At 49.8% G+C, this 20,563-nt stretch overlaps 1 non-coding gene across 1 annotated transcript; it reads left to right on the top strand.

Moving 5' to 3' along the window:
• Positions 1 to 20,083: 20,083 nt before the first annotated feature.
• Positions 20,084 to 20,168, top strand: Trnar-ucu (transfer RNA arginine (anticodon UCU)). Its single transcript is given in 2 exon segments — positions 20,084 to 20,120; positions 20,133 to 20,168. It is a non-coding gene; the product is annotated as a tRNA-Arg (tRNA).
• The last annotated feature ends 395 nt before the right edge of the window (positions 20,169 to 20,563 follow it).

The following is a 20,563-nucleotide window of genomic DNA, read 5'->3' as shown; positions in this document are numbered from 1 at the left end:
CTAATGCTCTATTTGATACATAGCACATATATGATTAATGACAATGGATAACCATTGGGACAATGGACACCCCGTGACAATGGATACCCACCGTGACAATGGACACCCATAGTGACAATGGACACCCATAGTGACAATGGACACCCACCGTGACAATGGACACCCACCTTGACAATGGACGCCCACCTTAACAATGAACGCCCACAGTGACAATGAACACCCACCTTGACAATGGACGCCCACCTTAACAATGAACGCCCACAGTGACAATGGACACCCACCTTGATAATGGATGTCCACCATGACAATGGACGCCCACTGTGACAGTGGACGCCCACCTTGATAATGGACACCCACAGTGATCTAGTTTCTTCTGTTGTGGTGCCGTAAATTCCCTGAGGAACTGAGAAACTAGTTTTGTGTGCTCTCCCGATGGTATCCCCCAGGTAATAGCTTAAAATTATATTGCAATTTCTAGCTTTACTTTCACCAGTGAGTAATTCATAAAGTCGGTTAGAAATTAAAGCCGGCTCAACAAGCGACTGGTGGGCACACTGAAGGCATTTCAGCTATTGCCCGAAAGCTCTTGACTGACAAGGTCAAAACAATCATCGCAGTTATATTCAGGAATGCCGCAGAAAGGAGACAGAACCAAGTACCCTCACTATCTAAGCTATAATTGTAAAAACAGGTACTAACTTGCATTTTGCCAAAGTCCTGAAACTGCCTTCCAAGGCAGGTGAACAAACATTACAGGAAACCAAAGGGTGAAAGGGCAGAAGACAAAAGAAACACAGGACAAGTGTGTCTGTACCCAGCCAGGAAGGGCAGCGCCTTCCTGGATTGTCCACAATATTCTTTCCCCAGCCATCCGTCCCCTGGTCCCCACACATCCCGCTGCAGCAGCACTGGCAGGGTGGCGGAGTCCCTGCTGCTGCCCGTGGCATCTGCTGGCTTCCTGTGTGGCTTCTGTGAGGGCTGGCTTAGCCTGTGTGTGAGCGGGCACGGCGGCGGCTTACGTTACACTCTGGCTCTGGAGGCTTGTTTTTGTTTGGTTGGGTTTTTTTTTTTTTTTTTTGCTTGTTTGTTTTTGTTTGGTTAGTTTGGTTTGGTTCTTTGAGACAGAATTTCTCTGTATAACAGCCCTGGCTATCCAGGAACTCACACTGTAGACAGGACTGCCAGGCTGGCCTTGAACTCACAGAGATCGGCCGCCTACCTCTGCTTCCCGAGTGCTGGGACCAAAGATGTGCACCACCACTGCTCAGCTCCCCTGTGGTTTTTAAAGATCAATGTCTCAAGCTGAGTATTGCATGCTATCATATTATCTCCTTGAGATACCCCTCTCTCTCTCCTTTCCCTCTTTCTTCCTAGTCACCGCCCCCTCAGCCATTTTACACTTAGAGGAAGAGTCAAAGGCTTGGCCTTTTTATGCAGCTTTCAAGTAGCAGAGCAGCCTGTGTGATGAGGTCCTGAAGCCTTCCCTGAGGCCTCCACATCTTTCCTAACAGCAGTCACCGGTTTCTCTGTGTAACAGTCCTGGCTGTCCTGGAATTCACTTTGTAGACCAGGCTGACCTTGAACTCTCTGCAATACACCTGCTTCTGCACCCTAAGCATGCACCACCACAGCCCAGCTGTGCCACCACTGTCCAGCTCGGCAGTCACACTCTTAATCACCTTCTGTTTTCCTTCTCTACCTGACTTTGGGTGCTTCCTGATTCAAGATGGATGCCATTCTATAATCTATACACATAGCAAGCGTTCTTCCCCTGCTTTTCAAAGCCCTTTACTATTTCACTGGGCCCCACTCCTGGGCCATCCTCCACCCCAAGCTTGTGCCCTCCTGCACCCAACCCAGGCCTAGGCAACCCTTCCCCCCCCCCCCAGTTTTCCTCCCTTTCCTCCTCCCTATTTGCACTCACTCCCCATTCACTCCTCCCTAATCTAATCCTCCTGGCTCTGCCAGGCCCAAGGAAACCTCCGTGTTCTTCAGGCAGCTTCTCGGCGCACCCAGGCTGCAGCAACAGCCCCTCCTGTCGTGTGACACACTGCTACTTGGGCCTCTAGTTTAGCTGTGAAGCCTGTGATGTGTGATACCCTCATCACCATGGTCTTTGCTATCTAATTAAATACTTGAGACCCATGTTCAGGCTTGCCCTTGACTTTCAGCGCTGTGCACCTGAGCTAACACACCGTCATGCTTGTCTGTGTCCCAGAGATGAGCTGTCTGGGTTTGTACCCTGGTTCAGTCTGTGCTCTCTGATCTATACTCATTGATTCCGAAAGCCACTTAATGCTCGGGTAAATGTCTGTTAAAATAGGTGTACTAATTACTGTTACTTTTAACCGTCTGTCCACTGTTTATCCCAGCCGGCGTTGGTTCTACATGGTAGGAATTTTTCTAGTGGCAGAGTACAAAAGTCCTCCCCATCCAGTTTACGTTCCAGTGTGGAGTCCAAGACAAGCCATGAAGTAAGCATGTAGTGTGTTTGATGTTGCTAAGTGCTGTGGAGGATAACCAAGTGGTCAGGCAAGAAACTCCAGTCTTAAATAGCGCAGTGACCCTGGGAAACAGGTCGCAGCATTCTGTAATGGTTAAATCAGCCTCTAAGTGTTAGCACTTACAACGGAACCCGGAATTCACTAAGTGCGAGAGAATGATTGCCTATTGGGCACTGACGATGGATACGAGATGTTTTTGTAAAGAGAAAAGCAGGGTCTGGAGAGATGGCTGCTCTTCCAGAGAGCCGGGGTCAAGTCCCAGAAAACAATTGTAACTTCAATTCCAGGGCATCCCTGTGCCTTCTCCTGGCCTCTTTGAGCATGAGGCATACGTGGCACACAGACATACCAGCAGTCAAAACACCCACACCCACACATAATAAAGAAGAATACCAACTAAAGCTTACAATATTTTTAAGTCAAAAAGGACCAATTGGCTTATTGTTATAACTGGATTTTCTGCAGGTTGTCCATGGGAAAATGACTTTGCTAATCAGTTCAAGCTAAGGACCATTTTCCTTGGTCATCTCTCCCCATCTGCTATGAAGCCCACCTGCTTATAACTATTTAAATACATATGCCTAGTGAAGGGTGCAGTTTCTTTTATCATCCCATTGCTTGGAGACCTTAGTCCTTTACTAGTTCTTCCTTCCTTCCCTCTCTCCCTCCCTCCTTTTTCCTTCCTTCCTTCCTTCCTTCCTTCCTTCCTTCCTTCCTTCCTTCCTTCCTTCCTTTACATTAGGCGACTCCTTGAGAGGAGACAGACCCTTCAAACATAACCTGTGTTGCAGAATGAGCCTTTGCAGTGGATAGAGAAGATTCAGACATAGCTGACAAAGGTAGTTCCTTGAAACCTCAAAGAGTTGATCTCAACCCAGAACATCCTCACACATGTGAAGCTTACGGCGGCACAGGAGAACTGAAATTCCAGCACTTTCTGCAGAGATTGGTAAGAATACCAAAATACACTTTTTCCTACACCCAGAAATTCTGCCATCAAATGCGGGCTTTCCCACAGAAGCAGTTCTGTAGGTCTCAGCTTGGTTTCCTACTATTTCAGTTGGTTCTGGCACGACCCACAGGTTGGAGGCTCAGCCTCCTCACACACACACACACACACACCCCGGTCACACATCCCAAGTGTCTCAACTCTTGGCTCACCAGGTCTAAATCAGGGTTTCCCACGTCCCCTTCCTCTGGCTCAGGGAAACACTTGGCCTACTATTAATCATTTACAAGAGAGAGCACAGCTAACGAGCAGTCAGTTGACAGAAGACAGACAGGGCAAGGTATCTAGCTGGGCATCTACGCCCTCCTGGGCACATGCCCTCCAAGGCCAATAAGCCCAGATCAATGAGTCAGCTTATCTCCGAATGTTACGGTAGTTCTGTGATGCAGGCATGGCTGGATGACCTGGAGTTCATTGGTGACTGAGCTCAGTTCCAGTCCTACCTAAGAGTGTAGGGGACGGGGCTGAGTGTTGTAAATCTCTAATCCTGTGATTGGTTCTTCTAGGGAGCATCTTAATGTACATCTAGTCATCCCTTCTCCAGTCATACCTCATTAGCATATAGAAGATCCCAAGTGTCTTACAAGTGTCAGATACCGGGGACCAACTGGCACAATAAAAGAAGCCTTTAACACAAGGCTCATGCCGGAACCTATGAGAGTTTTAGGAACCCTAGGGGGTGGAACGGAGGCCAAACAGAATATTTGTTATGTCACAGTACCTACCAGGTGACTGAACCTTCTGATTGCCATCTGCTTCGTGTTTTTTTTTTTCTCCTTCATTGAGGAGTCTTTGAGAATTCCCTAGACATCCTACTAATCCGGAATCCTCCCAAGTTTAGAGATGAGAGTCTAAGTGTATCCTTCAAGGACCAAAAGCAGAACCTCCTTGATTTAATCTAGTGACCAGAAGAAGGCTACAGAAAGGGGAGCCCGGGCAAGCATCTGTAATTTCTTTTTAGAGACAGCCCTTAGGTAGAGATGGAGGCCAAGAAGGCTGCAAACGAGTCTGCAGTGTCCGTCAGGCTGCCTGACTATCCTGAAGGCCAGTGTCCTAAAGGTCACAGAGGAGGCTGGGTGAGCTCAGTGGCAGAGTACTGGCCTAGCACGCTTGAGGGTTTGGGTTAAGTCCCCAACATTGAAAAGGAAAACAAAAGCAAAAGAAAAAAAATTATAGGGCGTATCTTTCAATACACAGATACTGGGTGGTGAAATTGTGAAATATTTACAAAGTGCTCAAAGGTCATGAAGACTCCTTCTGGAATTAGGCTGCTCTGTGCACGCGTCAACAACTGCCCCTCTGCGGGAATGCTAATCGTAGCCAAAGTCTCGTAAGAACTGGCTACAAGAATGAAAAATGTTGGGTGGCAATCCGTTACATTATATGCTAACTAAAATAATAAAAAAAACAGCAAAAGTAAAACCATAAAGTTAGTCTTGTTATTATTAATATACTCACTTTTATGGTCTTTCAGAAAAAATCAGGTTGCTGAGAGCATTTAAAAATTTGGCCTGAGGTCACCTCGCTAGTGAGTCTAAGAGCCGGAATTTCAAGCAGGGGACTCATTTCTGACCGTGTCTCACCACCCACGCCACTCACAACTCCACCTGGGGGAGGCCACCATGACGGTGTGGGAAGGCGCCACGTGCCTGACTGCACATCACAGGTGGGTGCTGTTGACGAGGCTGAGACTGGAGCCGCAGGCAGGCACCTGGGGGGCTTTGATGTCTTGTCACAAAGTGAGATTTCTGGTGCTGAAAGTCTGGTAAGCTACCTGTGGCAGACACCTGTGATGGCCTCACCGTTGACTTCCTGGCCAACAGAACTTTTTTTTTTTTTTTTTTTTTTTTTTACTAATTTATATTTATTTTTTATGCGCGTCAGTGTTTTTGTCTGTACGGGTGTCTGTGTGAGGATGTCAGATCCCTCAGAACTAGAGTGACAGTCAGTTGTGAGCTGAGCCCACCCTCGAGCCCCCCCACCCCCGCCATGGTTTTTAAAACAGGAAATATACACTGTTCTTGTCCCTTGCTTCGCTGAGGCCGTCATGGAGAACCTGTCCCCTTGCCAGTGATTTAGGAAGGTTTTAGGGAGCATAGCTGTTGCTAAAACCCCTTCTGGTGGGGGGTGGGGGGGTGGGGGGGTGGCAAGCAATGCCTGCCCCGCCTCCCACCAGCAAAGTTTCACCTGGGGGAACCAATGAGATCGTTAGGGTTACTTACAGAGCAGTGGTGAGAAGATACAGGCAGGAGCGTGGCTATCCTTAAAATAGTCGCCCTGGAGTGTCTGCATCCAAGGGGTGATGGCTCCCTGGTGGCTGCAGACTAAACCCCCTTCCTTTGCCCTTCCCCACGTGCAATGTTTAGCCCCTCCCACAACCATGCGCAATTAGGACAGAACTGTGGACTACTGGTTGGGAGATGTGGCTGGATATTCAGGCGAGGCATCCTCCGCTCTTCTTTCTTCTATGAGGGAAGTCCCAAACAGGTCTCCCAAAGATGGTGGCAGTTTGACTCACAGGCCAGTACTATCATACAGGCAATTTCCTGAGTCCTTGGATAAAGGTCCCTTTCCTGTTGCAGGTACACTGGGATGAACTACCCCACCTCCTGCTAGGCCCTGTGACATCCGGATACAGTAACTACCTGGTAAGTGACAAAGTCCAGCCTAGGAATGCCAGAGCCAGAAGCAGGAAGGGCTTGGGCTCCTGGCTGTGGAATCACAGATCGCCTGCCTCCTGGGGGTAATTTTCTTCAGGCTACATCAAGCGCAATGGTAAGCGGCTTCGTGATGGGGCCAACTACCGGAGCTTTCTGTTTCTTGAGTCTTAACACATTCTGGCCAATTTTTCATCCAAACATTTTTTAATCAGGGAGTTCCGGACTGACTTTAGCCTGTTCTGAAGCTTAATCCACAGAGAGACAGTAAAACAACGGAAGAAGCTGCCCGAAGGAATAAGGTTAGGAGGCAGTCCTGGGTGGACAGACAGACAGACATCTGAGCTCTTTCCTTCATCTTGGGGGATTTGCTTCTGGGAAAGGGTAAGAGCAACACACACAAAAGTGATGGGCTAACCCTAGCTAGTCCTGCCATGCCAAGTCCTGACTGTATTTCTGTCCAGTCCTTTGCCATCCAGGCTTAGCAGACCTGGTTCCAAGCAGCTTTGATTGGGTTGGGGGTGAAGAAAAACAAGCAGCGGATTGAAGATGCAGAAAAAGTGTCCCATTGCTCGCTGTCCATCACCCCTCCTTAGAGGGTGACCAGGACTACAAACTCAGGGCTGCGGTGTGGCTCAGTGGCTGAGCACTGACCCAGCATTTGTGAGGTTTGACCTAGGTTTGACCACCAGCACTATTTACATAAAAATAAGAATCTCAGCAGTAACGTTTGCCTGTCGTGCAAGTGGGCTTGTCCCCCCTCCAGCCCGTCCCCCTCAACACCATAGTAAATACATACATACATCTACACATACATACATCAGAGAGATGGGGTAGTTAGTGGGCCCTGTCTGCTCCATTCCTAATAACGCAGTCAATGGATGCTTGCTGAATGAACAGATACTCACTGTACCATCACCCCAGGCTTAGCCTGAGCACCCTGCCCAGTCTACCCTCCCTTCTACCTCTCAGCTGAAGAAACTTTGCGCTTGTGGGCTGTTTAGGGCACAGACAGGGCTCCCAAACAAACTGTGGAGGAACCAGTTTCCCTCCTGTCCCCTCCTCATCTCCCCGCTGTTGGCATCGATCGCTAAGGTGCCCTGTGGCAGTTCTTCCTGAGGCCTTGATGGTGCCCCCTCGACACACTTCCGTCATCCTCTCTCCCTTTGTTTGCCCACTTCCTCCTGGCACAGGCCCTTCTTTCTTCAGACCTGCATTCCCACCTACAGGGCTTCCTGACTATTCCTCCCAGGCTTCTGTCACACTAACCTCATTGTCTTCTGAGCTCACCCCCCTGTGCGCTCTGAGAGCCCAGAGTGCCTCCCAAGGCCCTTCCTCCTCCTCATTTCTTCTGTTTCATCCCCCACTCCCGAAAATGCACCTAGTCCAGAGTCAAACATGTTCCCCTGGCACTTGGTTCTGTGTGCCCAGGTAGCCTGTGGGCAACCTCTTCCCACAGGAGAGCCCACCAAAGCAAAGCTCTCTGCTTTGTGGGCTTAACTATGGGCCGCATACCTGGGTGTGCTCCCAGCCATCAACTCCCTCAGTTCCCAGCATCCATCAAAGCTCTCAAGCCCTGTGATCCCTCCGGGGTGTAGCCAGCTCTGGCAGAGTCTCTCCAGGAAAAACGAATGCATGACATTGTCTCCACACACAAGAGCTGCAATTATGGCTCCCGCTAACCTCAGGATTACAGTCTCACTTCCGGGGATGTCACCCTTGAGTGTCCACCTTAGCCAGCGACCCTGGCATTGGAGTCAGCCTAGAGGGCCTTGACCACACAAGCCTGGCCGTGAGAATCCAGCCCATTCTGGAACTGTAGGGCTTCAGTTTCCCTCCCCAAAGTCTCCCTCCCTCCCTCCTTCCCTCCCTACCTCCCTCCCTCCCTCCCTCCCTCCTTTCCTCCCTCCCTCCCTTCTTCCTTTCTGAAAGAATTAGTGAGCACCTGAAGCTCTTTTCTCCCTGGTAGAGAGAAGCAGCGCATTTAAAGATTAGGCCTGGGGCTGGAGATGCAGCTAAGTGGTGGAACACTTGCTGAGCAAGCACAAGGCCCTGGTAGAGCCTCAGTACTTTGCAGGCAGAAAGGATGATACATCAAGTCTCTGCAGAGAGAAAACCGGGGGCTCGCCAGCATGTTTCTTGCATGGAAATGGAATGCTAACAAGGTCTTGCTCCTCTGGCTCTGCCTTCTCTGCTTACCCTTTACCATGAGAGACAAGATGCCCCTTCTGTGAGTCTGAGCCAAGCCTCCACACTCTTCCCCATGCCCAAACCTTTAGAGGCAGTACCCACCAGATGGCACTTTGCCAAACAATTTCAGGGCATGAGAGCAGGGGGTCACCTCAGGGCACAACCTTGTTCTATCCTTTCTTTGCTACATTTCTGCTCAGTTATCCTGGCCCCGCTTCATCTGTGCCTATTTGGGGGTCCCACATCCCACACCTCCATCTGCTTCTCTAGCCACTGTTATAGTGGGGGGGATTTTATCTTGGGGTCCTATGCATCTTTTAAAACATAATAAGAAGAAAATGCTCTTTCCAACACTTGGGGTGCAGAAGAAGCCCAACAAATGAAACTAGGTTTGCTTAGGGAGGAGGGGAGGGCACAGGAAGGGAGAGAGGGAAAAGGAGAGGCATTGGGAAGAAGTCTCCTCTCTATAAAATGTCCTGCCACCTTAAGGACCCTAGAGCCAAAGATTCTGGAACCTTCTAAAAAGGGCATCCAGGGAATGGGGTGCGTGAGTAGAAGGAGGGGGGCAGAGGAAAGGACTAGCCAGTGTCCCAGGGCATCTGGTCCTGCCACCCCTGGGTTCCTGCTCACTCTGGTTTCCTGGACTCCCCAGACCCTGGATCCAGAGGCCTCTGCATCTTATCCCTACTCCTTTCCTCTTAGCTTGCTCTCTGCTCTTCTCATCCCGCAGGCTTTGAAGGATGGCATCACGTTAGAGCTGTGAGGAAGGAGAGATGGGGAGGGGAAGAGGAGTAAGGATTAGAGGAGAGAGTGGGGGAAGATGGGAAAGGAAGGAGGCATGGAAGGAAATGGTATGATATTATCTCACGTGAACTCTAAATTAAAGAGATCCGCAGACAATGGTGACTGAGAAAGACTGTCCCTTGCCACATACTCTTAGACTGGGTTCTAGCCCACATGCTGAAAGGCAGCAAGCGATACCCAATGCTCCTGTGAGAAGAGGCTCTCCACTCCAGAGCTAGGAGGCCACTGGCTGTGGTTGGGACCACATGACCCACCCAGGAGCCAGAACCTGGAACTAAACAGCTAGCATTCAGCTGGGTCCTTTGTCATCATGTCATCTCCCAGGCTCTCTCCTCCTCTCTAGGACCAGAACTCCTGACTTAGCTGGGCAAACAGCTGCCTGGAATGATGGTTACATTTCCAAGGCTGTTGCCTCTGTGGCTAAGTTCTAATCTGCAGTCTGTGTCACAGAGGGATCACAGGCAGCCTCGGAGAATCAGCTAACAGTGTTGATTCTCAAACCATCCATCCGGTAGGCACTTTTGCTTGGCACATAGGGAAAGGGAGAGTTATGCCGGCATTGGGTGTCCTACAATGTACAGGACAGCCCGTCCAAGAGGACAGGAAACACATATCTTGCTCCTTCCTCTGTACTCTTCAGTGTGGATATGATGGTTGGAGTCTGAGCTGCTGTCTTGGACCATGAGCTAGAAGTCACATGTTAGTGATGGGTAGGGGTCTAGGTGTCTGATGGCCCTGAACTTCCACACCAGTGATGAATGGCTTACTTCCAGACTACGTACCCTAATCTAGAATAAAGGTCTGGTTTACATACATTTCTCTTCCTCTCACTCCTTCTCCAGCCTCTTGCCTACTCCACTCTGGCTGGTAGTCTCTCCTTCCTTTGCAATACATGCAGGTCTTGTTGATGAGCTACATTAATCTGTTTTCAGTCTGATCTACTTTGAGTTCTTATTCTTGTCCCAAGACCCATCCTACTGCATCTCTGAGATTCCTGTGTTCCAACCCTTCAAGATTCACAGCCAATCAAACTCTTCCCCTTCTCCCTTAGCCAGTCCTATCAGTAAGCCGGATCAGATTGGTTTCAAACATTTCTTTGTAGTCTGTCTTGCAATGAGGACCTGCATGAGGGTCAGCCCAGCAACACAGAAGCCTGTCCAACACCCACTGAAACAGCTTACCTGAGCTTATGGGAGCTCACCAACTCCAGCAGGACAGAGGAGGAACCAGCACAGGACCAAACCAGTCCCTCTGAATGTGGGTGACAGTTGCATGGCTGGGCAGACTGCGGGGCACTGGCAGTGGCACCAGGATTTATCCCTACTGCTTGTACTGACTTTCTGGGAACCTATTCTCTTTGGATGGATACCTTGTTCAGCCTAGATATGGTAGGGAGGGCCTTGGACCTTCCCCAAAGCAATGTGCCTTACCCTCTCTGAGGAGTGGATGAGGAAGGGGGGAGGGGATGGGAGGAGGGGAGGAAGTGGGAACTGGGATTGGTATATGAAATGAAAAAAAAAGTTTGTTTTCTTTTTAAAAAAAAATAAGATAAGAAAAAGAAACCTGTCCAATAGAAACTGATCCTAGCCCCTGTTTTATATGAGTATATCCTGCCAGCTAGGTATCAGCCGGGGTTCCTTTGTACTTGAACTAATGAATCCATCCATTTGGTCAATCCATCATCATCTGCATGAGTCAGATGTAGTAGTACTTTCTCATTGGGACCACCAGCCCCCAAATAATGACACGGAGACTTATTATTAATTATGAAAGCTTGGCCCTAGCTTAGGCTTGTTCCACTAGCTCTTATAACTTAAATTAACCTGCTTTTATTAATTTATGTTCTGCCACATGGCTTTTTACCTCTCTCCCATTCTGTATACCCAACTTGCTCCAAGGCTTGCTGGTGTCTCTGCTGTATCTAGATTCATGCCCCTGAGCTCCTCTCTCTGTGTGTCTCTCTGTGTCTCTCTGTGTCTCTCTGTGTCTCTCTGTGTCTCTCTCTCTCTCCCTGGAAAGTCCCACCTAATCTCTTCCTGCTTAGCTACTGGCCGTTCAGCTCTTTATTAAACCAATCAGAAGACGCCTTGTCAAAGACGCATCTTCACTGTGTACAAAAAGATTATCTCTTTTTTTTTTTTTTTTTTTGGTTTTTCGAGACAGGGTTTCTCTGTGGTTTTGGAGCCTGTCCTGGAACTAGCTCTTGTAGACCAGGCTGGTCTCGAACTCACAGAGATCCGCCTGCCTCTGCCTCCCGAGTGCTGGGATTAAAGGCGTGCGCCACCACCGCCCGGCTATCTCACAACAGCCATGTTTAGGCTGGAACAGGGAATGTGTTAGGATGATATCCTGGAAGTCTTTCCACTTTTGCTACCCTTGGCTACTGTGAAAGATCTCAGGGCAGCAAGGGAAAGGTTGGTCCTTTCATTGCTGTCCTGGAGCATTTGATAGCAGACAGCTCTTTTCTTCCTGGGCCTTTTATACCTACTCCAGGGAGGAAGAGTAAACAGGAGGCCTCTGTCTACAAATGAAGTCAGTGATGCAGCCATATCAGAAGGAATTGAATAAGCCATTGTACCCAAGTATGATTTTCTAGAACACAGAAGGCAATTTCAGCCAGTAAGTATATCTGCTACTGGTTGTGACTGTCTAACTTGATATCTTAAAGAAATAATAAAAATGTAAATGGACTATTTTAAGAAGAAAGTGAGAAAGTCCCGATGAAACAAGGAACATCCCAGTACGTTCCATGTCCTTCAAAGCAACTGAGATAAATGCTAAGTCTACGCCCAAATTTCTGAATCACAACTATGCCTGATATGAAGATGGATGCCTCCAGCTCAGTAAAGTAATTAAGCGTGGAGAAAAAAATGATCACTTCAACTATCTTCCTGTTTGGTGTGGGTATGGATTGGAGAGAAGGGAGAAGCATGGAAATGCCGTGTTCTAGAAGGGCAGGGGTTGAGCTAGGAGTGATGGCGCATGCTTGTCACACAGAACTGAGGCCCGAGTCTTAGGCAGTAGAACTGTGAGGCTGATACTAGGGGGATACATAGTGAGACCACACACACACACACACACACACACCACTCACTCACATACACAGAGGTAGGATCTAACATTATAAATACTGAGGAAGTCGACCTCCAAGATTGACCCTAATCCCGCACCTGCTGGCATTCACAGCTTCTGTGATGCCCCCGCCATGCTGTGTAGGTAAGAGGGAGGATTTATGACTGCTGAGGCTAAGTCAGAGTATAGTGCACTCTCTCACTCATCACCTGCCCCCGTGTGTGTGTGTGTGTGTGTGTGTGTGTGTGTGTGTGTTCCGTGTCCCCACTTCCCTCTAGCAGGTAAACCTCTCTCCTAGACCCAGCCCCTACAGTACGTTTCATATGACAAGGAGCCAAGGCCCCCTCCCTACAGCACTAAAAATCATCCTGGGAGCAGATCCCCAGCTCTAGACAAATCTTCAGATAATTACTGTCCCAGACAGTTTCCCAAGGTCCCCTGAGCCAGAACCCCTCAGCCAAGCTGCTCTATGACCCTTAGCGATGAGGATGACACATTTTTATTGTTTTAAGCTGCTAGGGCCTGGGATAATCTGTGAAGCAACAATAAATCCCTATTATTAGATCTAGTGTGTCAGTATTTCAAGTTCACCCTCCTGACAGCCCTGAGGAACAGAAATGATTTTCTGTGCCCAAGCATGGCGGCAACACGAACCTGTCATCCGGGTATTTGAGAAGCTGACACAGGAGCATAAAAAGTTCAAGGCTAGCTTGGGCTACATGGTGAAATCCAGGCCAACTTTTGCGACAAAGAAACCCTGTCTCAGAAAACAAAGCAGGGCAGACAAGATGGCAGGGGACAAGGTTTCTCTCAGAGACGTGAAAAAAGATTATGTCCCAGCGTCAAGTGACCGCTTCCAAACCCACCACTTCCGGTCTGCACCCAGTCCCTGCCCCCAGCCGTGCACGTCTCTCTGAAACATCCTCTGCCTCTCCTCCCTCTCTCAGAGACCAGCCAGCCTACCCCACCAGCAGCTGGTCTCAAATTTAATGATAAGATGCTGTGATCAAAAAAGAAGATGCTATGATCACAGGGTGCAGAATGAATGAGGTTATGAAAACTGCCACTGCCTGCAGTTCTCCCATAACTTGCTGGAACTTGGCGGAGACAAGGGAAAGCAAATGGCATTTGGAAGCTAAGGCAAATGGGGGCTGAGGGTGTGGCTTAGCTGGTCAAATGCTACTTGCCCAGCATACACACAACACTGGGTTCATCCTCAGCACCAAGTACAAACGGGTGATGCAAGTGCAAGCCTGTCTGTCATTCTAGCACTTGGAGGCAGGCGCAAGGCCATCTTTGTCTACCTAGCCAGTTTGAGACCGGCACAGGAAACTATTAAAGACACATAAATAAACCAGAGAACAGATTCTTATAAAGCAATAGCAAACGCAAGAAGGAATCAAAAATAGATGCTACTTCCAGTGAGATCAAGAAACCCAACAACAAACAAAGGACCTGTACTGGGACGAGGGCTTGCTGGAGTCATCTGTGGGGTCGATGACAGAAACATGGCATAGGGAAACAACTAAGACCTGAAAGAACAGACACTTCCGGCTCTAGGGGCATCTTTATCCCTCATCTTGAGAGCCCGGGTATGGTCATAGTCTGGTTGACTCATAATGGAGCTGCTGTTTCCCTGGACCAGTACACTAACGATGTACTGAAAGGTTCTGGTGAATATCATTAGTGATACACCTTATACTTCCCTATCAGGGTCCAGCCTCAATGGGGTTCTCATGTTCCAGGGCAGCAGCAGGTGGATTAGAAACGCCAGGCAGACAGAACAGATATACAAAAGAAATAGAGACACAGAATAGAACCAAGAGGACAGACAATCAAGTGGACACTAAATACGCCCATATTTACTTTCCATATGCTTATATATCCCAACCTAAAAGGGGGGAGGCTGGGAGAGAGAAGTCAAAGACTGCTTTAACATGATCCAGAGAATAAACAGAGCAATTGCCTTTTTAATACCTGAAGCATCAAGCAACCTGAGTTAAGTGTTCTGTGGTTTAGGCAGGACGTGCGGCAACCACACCTCAGGCCAAGCATGCTGTAGGCAGTCACTCCCTGGGTCAAACCTCCTTGAAGGAGCAGGAATAGGCCTGAACTCTCTGACCTTTAGCCAAGGTGGAACGGACAGAGGCACTTCTGTGTTCTCCCACACTTCCCCAGCCCACAACCTCCCTCCAATACACAGCAGGCCACAATTACTCTAATGCCGCGGAGGGGCAGCAGGGAAGATAATCAGATTAATTCTGAGATTGGGGATGGAATCTTGGGATCTGCTTAATACGGATTTAAAGCAAAGAAGAGAAGCCCTAGTGAAGTGATGAGTTTTAACACCTAAACCCCGACGCCGTTTCCTGTGCTTATCCACGCTCTTTTGTCTGACTTTGCTAGTTCGCAAGGCTGGGGAGAACAAGCAGAGGACTTGTCTCTTTCATCAGTGTTCCAGAAGACCGCGCCTTGTGCAGTGGCAGTATACCATCTCCAGTGAACTTTATCCCTGGCATGATTACTGCTAATTGAAATCCTTTCCCAGGGACCAGTGGACACATGTGCTCTCTGGTTTGTTTGGGTACGACGTTTGCCCAGCCTGGAGGACCTCGGTCAGTCTGGGCCTTTGTCCAACCTTCTTGGCAGCAGAGAGGCAATTACCACTTACAGACTGGTCCTGCGTCTCTTCTGAGCTCTGCTAGACTCTGAAGCCTGGTTAGCAGCCATAGAGTGCTAGCCGTGAGGTCGGAGACTGGTACGCTGCCCGATTCAGATGGGCTATATTCTACACTTGCCTCAGTTTCTCTTTGTGATGAGACCCGATTTATCTGAGACATCCAAGGAGTTCTTCCCCAACCCTTCCCTCTGTGGACTGGATGCCACCCTCTTTATCCTCAGCTTTTTTTAAAAAATAAGCTGATGGCACAGAACCAGGGAAGTCATCCATCCCACCTTTGTTATGACAACTCTAAACCTTCATGACCTTCTCTGCCAGCTGCAACCAGGGATAAGTCCGTAGCACCCTTCCCACGCTGTGCCTTCAACGCACACCCGCTCCCATTTCCCTGGCTGTGTGCCGTCATCTTTATCGCATCCCCGAGTCTGTTTGTGGACCACACCCCACCCAGCATGCCCTGCATATGGATCTGTCCTGAGCTCAGTGGCTCATTTCAAATCAGCCTCCCGTTCCTAGTCCCCCTTGTCAGGATGCCATCCACTACCCCAGATCTTGTGTCACCACACCGGTACCTCACTTGAAGACCATTACCTCGCTTCACTGCTGCCCACGTGGCTGCCATCCCTTCTTTTAGATATAAACCAAGCACATAGCTTCTCCATCTTTGTGTGCCCCTGATGTCACTAATGTGCCAACTAGATGCCCTATCACTGTTTGCTGAAGAAATGAAGAAATTATAGACAAACACTAACTATAATAAATGGAATATAACAGCCTCACTGGCCCTCTGACCACACCCTACCCAGCTCACGCTTCCCCTGCTATACTATTCCCTCTAAAGGACAGAATTTCCCAGTCTAAAGAAGCCAGTGGTTCCCGCTGCCTGTTGCATTAAGTGCACATCTCATCTGAATCAATCCTGCTCCATCTCCTCCGCCGGGCCTGGCCTGTACTCTGCCAGCAATATCTTCCTCCTCCTAATTTCCTCTCCTACCCAATACCTTTCACAAGGATCCATTCCCCTCCATTTTTTCTGCTCCTTTTATTTTTCTGTCTTGATGTCTAAATTTCTTTGAAAATTTATTTTTGCATGGTGTGTTGTGGGGGGGGGAGAGTCAGGGGTCAGAGGACCACTTTCAGAAGTCAGTTTTCTCCTTCCAGCATGTGGATCCTGGGGGTTGAACTTAGGTCTTCAGGCTTGACAACAGACACCTTTACAAGGCGAACATTCCCTCTGTCCTGGGTCTACTTTCTCCTCCTTTGAAACTTGTGCCCTCCTTCACTCCTATCTTGGTGCTGAGCATAGTCGGGTTATCTGCCTGGCTGGAACTCAGCACCTAAATACTTTAGGGTAAAAAGTCCTGTCCCTTAAATGTTGCTCCAGATTTTATCTGGCAAGACATTTGTCTTCAGAAGTCCTTTCGGGGTGGTCTACACGCGTGTTTGTGGCAAGCGTGTAGTTGAACAAATGAAAACAATCAGCTGTCCAGACTTCCTGTGGGAAAACCGTGGGAAACCTCGAGGTTCAGTGTAGATGCTTCCAGGCCGAGGAGATAAGTGGTGTCCGTGCTGTGTAGGGCAGGGTAGGGAGGTGAGGAATGTTGCTAGAGTTGTAGCAAATTGACTGTTTGTCTCCAGGACTGAGAGTTCTTTATTTCTTTGTTGAGAGACGTTTACTAATAACAAAAGCCTAATAACAAAAGCCGGTTGTCAGCTTTACCTCATGCCAGGACTGAGATAAATGCTCACAAGCATTACTCCTCAGAGCACTGAACGGTTTCTCAGATCAGGAAAAGAAGGCTCAGAGAAGCTAGGAATCAGGTCTTGACACTAAGAGGCAGAGCCCAGATTTTAACATCAATCCAACTCTGTCGCCCGTAATCTCAAACCACTACAGGGTATTTGTTTGTTTCTGTTTTCTATTTTTTGTTAGTTTGTTTTATTGGGACATCTATTTTCTAAAAATCTATCCTTTGCAAATTTCTCTTGCGGTATATTTTACAATCAATATAGTAGTCTGTTTATTATTTGGGGGCGTCAGATAAAAAGACGTTTTACTGCAAATACCCAATTGCAACTTGCCACTTTTTTATATGTTACCTTGCATTATGTTCATATTGCTTCCTATCCATAGGCCACAAATTTCTCAAGAAATTTTCAGTGTCCTTGAATGTGAAACTTATGTTTTAAATGTATACTCTACCTCCCACAGTGGGCCTAACTGTATTATACAACAATACTCACCAACATTACACTCTAGAGTGAAGCCAAGCTAATAAAAATTGTTAGGAATATAGAATCTTAGTTTCTGAGCAGTGCACCTAGAACAACATAGCAACTTGGAAATAATCCTGTGGAGCAAACATGGAAAGTTTTACTACAGACCCCTAAAGATCCAAACTGGCTTTGAACGCCCAAGCAATGTCCTATATGCTAGAGCATTCTTGTCTGGGAAGCTCTCGGAAAGGGCAGAGAGTAGGGCTCTGTGGAAGGTGATGATAACACATGCGTTGGCGCCCTCTGCTGGCAGAAGGAGGTTGTTTGCGTCTTTGCGGGAATTCTTGGCTCAGGTGTGTAATTGCTTATAGTATCCAGCCCCAGTCAGTTCTTAGTCTATAAAGGTGAACAATCCCCCACCCCTGAATCTTTCTCCTTTTGCAGCAACCAAATACACATCCCGTTCTTGTTCGAGGACAGCGCATGTGTCCCCGAAGCCAGGCTCTCTGTACACTGCTGTCAGAGAGGTTCCACATACCTGACACACATTCTTGCCACAAGTACAGCCTTGATTGTCCGCAGCGCTGCACAAAGCCCGGTTTGCCACAGACTCCGCTAATGCTGGCTCGGTATTGTTTGTCACAGATTAGAATTTTTAAGTCTCAACCCGTGGAAGGAATCAAATATCTACAATTCTTTGACTTGTTCAGTTGAACTAATTACTGGCACATATTTCTTAGCATGTGGTCTTCTCTATTTCTCTTTCTCAGAACTTTAAGAATATGAGTCATAATTGTTAATCATGTCAATGCCTCCTCAAAATCTGAGATTTGTGCCAATGCCGCCAGGCAAAATTCTTCTGCGCGGTTTTCCCACAGAGCACTGAGCATCTCTTTCCCTGCTTGAGTTGTGAACCACTAGAGAACTTAAAATGTCACCCTCGCATGACACACTGCAACCCTTATAAAGATACTACTTATAAATGGCTGATTTTATTTTATTATTCTATTTTAAGGGGCATCGCCGGTTTTCAGAGGCAACGTTTAAAGTCCTTGTTGTTAAATTGTCCATATGGAATGAAATGGGCCTGGCATCGGGCAGGACTCTGTCACTTACTGTTTGTGAAGACAATTCACCAGCAGTGCCCGTGCACGCTCTCGTTGGTGTGCCAAGAATGTAAGATTGATCACTCTTTCTTTGGGTCTTTTTTTTCGGAGTTGTGTTTGCAAGGAGCAGTTTTGAGAGATGAGGTAATGTCTCTCCGTGGAACAAAGAACAGGCTTGCCTACTGCTCGCTATAAAACATAGTAGTTTCCGAGCTCAGCATTCCTCGCCTATAATGAAAACCGTTTTGTGTTCAAGCATGCATCTGCAGCCCATATGCTTTGTTCAGAGAGAATCCGAGTTCAGAGAGCCAACATGAACATGCTGACCCTCTGGCTACTGCTTTTGTTGTCAATAGTCCACTCGTGTTCTGTCAATATCGAAAAAGCCGCGAAAGATATTTAGCCTGCAAGGTAGAATAAAATCTGATTCTCCACACTTCGCCTCACTAGCTGGGGTCCCAATGTGTACGATTTAACTTACGCTGCGGTTTTTCTTTCTCGAACGAAGATGCTGGTACTTGTCCTTTAATAGAAAAATGCCCTCCCCCACTAGAAGCTTCCAGAGAATTCCCTCTTTCCCTTTAGTGCACCGCGCTAGGCAAGGACCTGTCCCTTGACGCCTGCTTCTGCCTGGCAGGGACCACCCTGTGGCCGCAGACTGATGCGGGTTTGGTGTAAAGGTGTCGGCGTCAGGTCGCGCCACGCGAGTCCTACGCAGGCGGGGGGACCGGAGAGCCGCACGCTGATTGGAGCCCAAGCCGGGGCTTTTGTCTGGCAGCGGCCGTTGCCTAGCAACCGGGGATTTATTTAGCTAGTTCTCTCCGTGTGGCTTGGGGTCGCTGTGATGGAAACGGGGGATGGGTGGGGGGCACTGGAGACCCACTCCTGCCCACGGCGCAGCTCCGATTCACGGTGAACCCCAGTCCTTCTGAGCAAAGATGCCAGGTCGTCCGCTGTCCGCGGCGCCCGGGAGGGAGACACCTCCACCGCGCTTGGCTGCGCTCCCTGCAGCCGCGGCGCCCGCACCCGCGCGCTCCCACGCGCGCTCCCACGCTCCCCGTCGGCCTCCGGAGGCCGCCCACTCCGACGCGCGTGGGGAGCGCGCGGGCATCGGCGGCTGCGCGGAAGCTCCTCCGCGGAGGCAGAGCGGACCAGCTCCCGGGAGGATGCTTCGGTGTGGGGCGCGTCGCCCCCCTCAGGCCACCAGAGCCCGGATACCTCAGAAATTCGGCTCTGGGTCTGTGGGGAGCGAAATGCAACCCAAACCCCGTTTTCCCCGAAGCCCCGCGCAGATAAACACGCACAAGCACGCACACAGACGTCGCCGCGGCCTGCACTCGCAGCCGCGGGGTCCCGGCGTCAGGAAAGGAAAGAGCCCGGGGCCCGGAGGGGTCGCCGGCTTCACCTGGCAGCCCCGGGCGCGGCCGCTCGCCCTCACCGCTCGCAGGGGCGACGGAAGCGCCCGGCGTCACCGGCCCGGAGCAACGGCGCAACGGCCGGTCTGGGCCCGCAGCCTCGGCGGCCTGGGCGGGGCGGGAGCGGCCGCCGGACACAGCTGGTAGGCGGGGGCGCCGGGCGGGGAGCCGGGGAGGGACGGGCGCCACCGGCCTGGAAGGGCGGGCTCCCGCTGCGCTCTCCCGACCCGCGGCCTGCAGCCGCCCTTCAGCCGCCTCGGCTCCCGGTAGGTCGGGCGCCCCCCGCCCTCGCCTGGCTTCGCCGGTCGTGCTGGGAACATCTTGGCGCGGCAGCCCAGCTCCGGAGACAACCGAGACTGCTGCGGTGGGCCGGGCGTGGGGCCGTTGCCTCTGGTTGAATAGGGCAGATGCGCGGAAACTCCAACAGGTGGCTCCGTGGCGCAATGGATAGCGCATTGGACTTCTAGAGGTTGAAGGCATTCAAAGGTTCCGGGTTCGAGTCCCGGCGGAGTCGGAGTGTTTTTAAAACGCTCGGGAAATTGTTTTTGATTTCTGCTTTTATTCCCTTTCGGTTGTGCAAACAACTTCTGCTCCCGGCCCGGCCACAGGACGCTGCGTGCTACAACGACAACCTCGAGCTGCAGCTCCCGCGGTCACCCTTCCTCATTGTAGGCCTAGCCTATCTCAATCGGAAAAAGGGGAGAAAGGGGGACGATAAAGAAGCGGGGCGCTCGCTGTGGGCCTCGGTGAGCGTGGGGCAGGCTTGGGTCTCGCGTCACATCCCTCGTGTGGAGCTAGACAGTGGCTACCAGCAGGGTAGAGGAAGCCCGCTGCCCAGGCTAGCCGGAAGGCATTCTAAATACACGCCTCGCTCCCCCTCCCCCGAATCTCGAGGGGATCTTGTAAAAA

This window comes from Alexandromys fortis, unplaced genomic scaffold (assembly GCF_014885135.2).
Source record: "Alexandromys fortis isolate MF-2015 unplaced genomic scaffold, M_Fortis_MF-2015_v1.1 scaffold_19, whole genome shotgun sequence".
In the NCBI taxonomy this organism is placed as follows: domain Eukaryota; kingdom Metazoa; phylum Chordata; class Mammalia; order Rodentia; family Cricetidae; genus Alexandromys; species Alexandromys fortis.
The sequence above is the reverse complement of the archived record's forward strand: the minus strand, read 5'-3'. Positions and strand labels throughout refer to the sequence as shown.